Consider the following 6,000-nt stretch of genomic DNA (forward strand, 5'->3'; position numbering starts at 1 on the left):
CATGATGTATTTCATGTATCTAATCTCAAAAAGTGCCTAGCCGATGAATCACTTGTAGTACCTCTTAAGGATATAGAAGTAAATAAACAACTCAAGTTTGTGGAGAGGCCCCTACAGATTCAAGATAGGAAAATTAAGAATCTCAAGCATAAGAGATTAGTTCTAGTCAAAGTGAAGTAGGACTCCAAAAGAGGACCTGACTACACATGGGAGCTTGAATCAGAAATGCAAAAGAAATATCCGCACTTGCTCCAGTAGATCTCGAGGACGAGCTCTAAAACAAGGTGGGGAGGATATAACAACCCTAACGTAAACCGACACCCTCATAATTTTTCCGACACCCTATTATATTAAAATGTCCCAATATGTATTATATTATATCCCGTATGTGAAAACCAAGCCCGAGATATGTTATAGTATTAAAATAAATTCAAAACAAGAAAAATCAAGTTGAGGCGGGCCGCGTAGACCCACCCCAACATCTCACGCGGGCCGTATGAAGATGTAAACCGGACTCCTTTGATTTCTTTAAGTCGAAGCGGGCCGCTTAATAGTTCTCGATAGTTAACGCGGGCCGCGAGTGAACTAAGTTGTGGCGCAACCCTGAGCTGACACGTGTCGATATCGTGTCGAACCTAGTAGATGACCGGGCCAAGCTATTGTGTTGACCCAGGGTTGACGCGGGCCGCGTAAACCTGGCCTGTGTTTTACGCGGGCCGCCTGGAAGTCAGATTTCACAACTATAAATAGAACGCATCAGCTTTCGTTTTCCGTCGCTCACAATTCACTTCTCAAATCACAATTTCTGTAGGAAGTTATTATACCCGGGTATTATACCCCCTAAATAGCGAGGTTCTGCTCCGTTGTAAGTATTATAACCCCTGGATACATATTAGATACTCTGCCCAATTGATCTAGGGTTCCGTAACGGCTGTCGTGGTTCTGCCCGACGTAGTCGTTGGAATGCCGTCTCGGGGAGGGTATTACTAATGTTAAAATGGGTTATTATACTAACACACGTGCATTTGTGTAAATTATAGATATTCACCAGGAAACCCTAAAGGATAACCTAAAACAGCAATGTGAGTTGATCCACTTTTTGTAAATCTTTTTGTTAACTGTTTTTACAAAACCTTAAATATCTTAACATGCGAATAACAATTATTGAGTATTTGTAAGAATACAATTACAGTCGGTAAATTTGGGGTTTTGTATACAAAATTTGTTACCACCTGGTAAAGGAGTAACATGACCATAAGTCGGAACGACATTACCGTGTGGTGGTAATTGATATAACTTGGAAACAAATGTAATTGCAGATGCGCCCTCAATACTGTTCACTGTGACTTTTTATTTAAACTTGATTAAACTGGGATTCACTCACCAGTATTTCCCACTGACAAACTGTTTTTTAAAACGCGTTTCAGGTAACAAAATGTGAAAGCCAAATAGAAGCCAGCTGGACAGCACTGAAGGCTTGGAAAAGTGGCAATAAAGTTACCTAAAGATAAAATAGATGTTTTTATTTAATAAAATAGGATTTATTCCTATGAAATGTGTGTGCTGAAAACTTGGGTTTTACCCATGTGTTTAATGTTATAAAACGTGGTGGTTTACTCTGATTAAATATTTCCTAACTACGGTCCTGATGAAAATTTCCACTGCCAAATTGAATAAATAAACGTGATACCACCGAAACTGGCTCGCGGCCGCCCGTTCCAAGGGATTAGGGATCGGGGGTTGTGACACGCCGTTATTATGTCGTCTATGCCATTTTAACTTCCCAAGCAGGAAGCCTACGCAGAACGAAGCGCTAGTGCACAGGTATACGTGAAACTTAAGCTATATGTCAACGGAGGTGGAAGTACGACACATACGACTATCGAGGCGAGGCCTTTGAAAAGAAACGATGGCGCAAATTCAACGACGATGCTAGATTCCTGTCAGCAGGAGGACTATCGATCAGGAAACGACAACTTGTCACGCGATCCTGCAACGACACGAATCACGCCACGGAGAAGACGTATTTCTTCACATTCCCCCTATCTCATTTATGATGAGTATGATATGTTCGACATTCCATAGTAATGTCACCTAACAACCGGTCATCACATGAAACCCCCGGGTAAAGTCCTCAAAATTTCTTTTATTGAAATTTCGACTTTCACATTTACTGAGTAGATTTTCGTATCTCTACTCCTCTTAGTGGTCATTGTGTCACGATCATTTCTTCCATTATAGCAAACACTAAATTGCTTCATTTCTTGAAAATTCACATGTTACACATGCATCGTTTATTATGCATGTGGTTTCGTTTCGAATAAGCGTTTCATTAAAGTTCAAATATTATTTCGCTAAATCTAATTATTGATTTGTGATTCGAATGACCCACATTATTGTAACTGTTGGCTCCTTTGTTATCAAGTCAACACATTTTCTTGAAATTTCTCTTCTTTTCAAGTTATATACATGGTTTTTCGTTGTGACCATGCCGAAAGTTTTCTTGTCGATGCGTGTATTTATTGTTGGATTGCGTCGAAACCAAGTTCGTTTGTTTGAACTTGTTCATTGCACATATTCGATTCAAAGCATCATATGATGTATGGAGCATCATATTCAAAATTTGTTTTAACAAGTGTTTCATTTGTTCCAATTCGAAGTAAACTTGTTTGGCATTCGACTCCATTAAATTGTTTGTTGATTTCGACACCTTGTGGTGCTATTTTCACTTGTCTGAAGCTTGCGCTAAACTCGTTTACACGTCTCATGCACGGATTTAAATATTTATTTATTGATTTGCTTTAAATCCGCTTTGATCTATCACATTACAATAGTCTTAACACAATTGTGTGATAAGACAAGGGTACACAAAATTCATTTCATATTCCGGTGTACCTCCTAACGGTCCTTTCAACATCGATCGAATGTTTTGCGATATTCATTGCTTCTTCGTCTTCGATCGAAAACATTATTTCTTTGATGTTCATATTTCAATTGAAAATCCTATGATGTTGTTAGAAAGAAGTTTTCATATTTACTTCATTAGGCTTTCAATTGACTGGAAAACAGAGGTGATACTTGTTCGATCACCCCTATTATTGAATTGTTTCATTCATTGCGACACCTTGTGGCGTCGGTATAACTTGCGGCTTGCGCTGATCACGATCGAGCGTTTCATGCAAACTAGTACATTGAGATTGTTGATTCCAAGTTCATCCAGTGGATGTTATTGCTTCTAGAACTCATTTACTTATCGTGAACATTCATATGGAATTCGATTGGTCGAATTTCCTATTCATTGTTGGATCCTTGTTAACTTAGTCGCACTGGTGACTATATCAGTACGTCTCGTTTCCTTTGACATCAATTACCGAGACACATTTCTTTTAAACCGTTGGGTTCTTATTGATGAGGAATGTCCTTGAATTCACATCATTCGAATAAGTCTTGATTCGACTTCATGATCGTTCACTTGGTACTATTCGTATTTTCTACGCATAACGTAACTCTAAGGAGTTAACGTAGTCTAAATTTCGAGGACGAAATTTTATTAACAGGGGAAGGATGTGACAACCGGTAATTTACGCCCTTAATTACGTGATTAACAGGTGGTTAACACGATAATAAATAGTGTTTAAGACGCAAATTAACTTAATTAGGCCTTCGGAGTGCCTAGGAACGTCTATACAACTTTACAGTGTGCGAACGGTGGTTTACAGAGAAACCTTCTAAATATTACGCGACGACGAACTGATACCGTACAAGATACTGACAACGCCGACAAATACGGATTTTCTACGAATATTTTATGTCTATAAAATTAATTTTGTGAATTTATTGGGCTTCCGTACGACACAAATGCAAACGTGACTGAAAACGCAACGATAGGAAACGCATCGGCAACAAAACAGAAGCGACAGAGATGCCTGTCACCTTCGAAACTTACATTTTACGCTATATTTAGCTCCGTAATAAAATTTTAGTAGTTACCGTCGAAACCAGATCGAAAAACAGATTAAAACGGCGAACAACGTCTTTTACGTGAAATTTTACCGTTACCGACACACGGACGCGACAACGACAAATACCGACACTCTTTTACACGTTTTTAAATCTAAAATTATATTTTTTTTAATGTTACGGTGATTCCGGGATTCGAAGACGGGTTCGTAGGTTTTAACGGGCCACTTTAAGCGCGAGAGTTGGGCTTGTGGGCCTTGGGCCCAAGCCCAAAGCCCACAAGACTACATCTGCTTATATATAAGACCTTTGGTCTTCTTTTGTGCTCATTTGCAAACAGACAACAACAATACACACACACACACCTCGATCTCTCTCACTCGGCACCGGCCGGATTCCGACGACCGGCAACCGACGACGGCGCCGCCGTTAGCGACGACCGTGGAGTTTTCCGGCGGTCCTTTCTTCCCCGACGAGCACAGCAACCCCCCCTTCTCGGTTCCCCTGTAACCCGATAACCACCAGCAGCCCCCCTCCTTCGTACAACAAAACAAACCACCACCACCACTGCTCGGTGGTGGTGCGGCGGCGCTACAGAAAGAGACGAGAGAGAGAGAGAGAGACCGAGAGAGATTGAGAACCGGCGGTCGGAGTCTCGGACCGCCGGTCGGGTCGTTTATCCGGTGGTCAGACGGCGGCGGGTTAGGCGGCGACGGAAACAGGCGGCGGAGGTCGAAGACTCAGGCCGGAAATCTGTGTCTCAGACTGGTGGTATGCGTCATGGACCGGCGGTCCTTGTTCTTATCCGACGGGTACCTCCATTTATCCGGTGGTTCATGTCTTTATCCGACGAAATCCACCGGTGAGACCTCGTTCCTTTCATGTTTTGTTTCTGAAAGTTTAAGTAAAGATATTACTGAACATGATTGTCTGTTTGGTTTTCGGGATCGACTCGGTTCCGGATCGGGTATCGGCCCGTCTGAGCTCGAGAACTTGGTTCAGAACTGGGTTGGTCAAGACAGGTCAACAAGTCAACTGGTCAGCGAGTTCGGTTTCGGGTCAGACGGTTCGGGTCAACACGGGTCTTGGTTCAGTTCGGGTGGCTCGGGTTTTGCGGCGCGGTCGGTTCAGGTCAACTCAGCAAGCTGACTCGGTCAAACCGAGTCAACTCGGTCAACTCAGTCATCGGTTCGACATTTGACACGAAGATTTGGTAAAGATTAACGACGTGTTTAATATTTACGTTATATTTAGTTTTAATGTTTACGTGTGAAACGAGCTCGAAACGACTAACTATTAGTTCATACCTTAAATTATTCGACAAGATTTATATAAATATTGATTGATTTTGAAAAATAACGACAACTTGCGTTGTCGGGGCGTCCAAAAACAGAGGAAACTCTGCCCGTTTTTCGAGAAAACCCGTAAAATAAAAACGAAATGTGTCTTTATTATGAAACCAAAAACAATCGATGTCAAGTACCTTTTAATGAAAACAAATGCAACGTATATTATTTGCGGCGATATAATATAACTTACAAAACACTTGCATAACCCTTCGACAAAAGCCGTTTTTCAAGATAACAAACCTTGATAGTTTTATGAAACAAGTATAACTAACTATATATTTCAAACGTCTAACGATTCGGATCCTTTTATTTAAAACAAATATAGTTTACATACTTACTTTGAACATCAAAACGTCGGACATTTCTTTCTATGTTTAGACTAAACATTGAAAGCTCGAAAAGTCCTTTATAAAATAAATATAACTATTATATTTATTTCGAACATCACGACTCGAAAACGTTATAAACTAAACATAACGATATTATCTACTTTCAAACGTTAAAAGATCGACGATTCTTTTACTAAAATAAATATAGTTTATATAATTATTCAAAATATTCAACGACACAAATTCGTTTTTGTAAAAATAAATATAGTTTGTATATTTATTTCAAGTATCGAACAATACGAACTCTTTTATTAAAATAAATATAGATTTACATTTATCAAACGACTTGTACTCGTTTATAA

The sequence above is a fragment of the Helianthus annuus genome, chromosome 6, assembly GCF_002127325.2.
Source record: "Helianthus annuus cultivar XRQ/B chromosome 6, HanXRQr2.0-SUNRISE, whole genome shotgun sequence".
Lineage (NCBI taxonomy): Eukaryota > Viridiplantae > Streptophyta > Magnoliopsida > Asterales > Asteraceae > Helianthus > Helianthus annuus.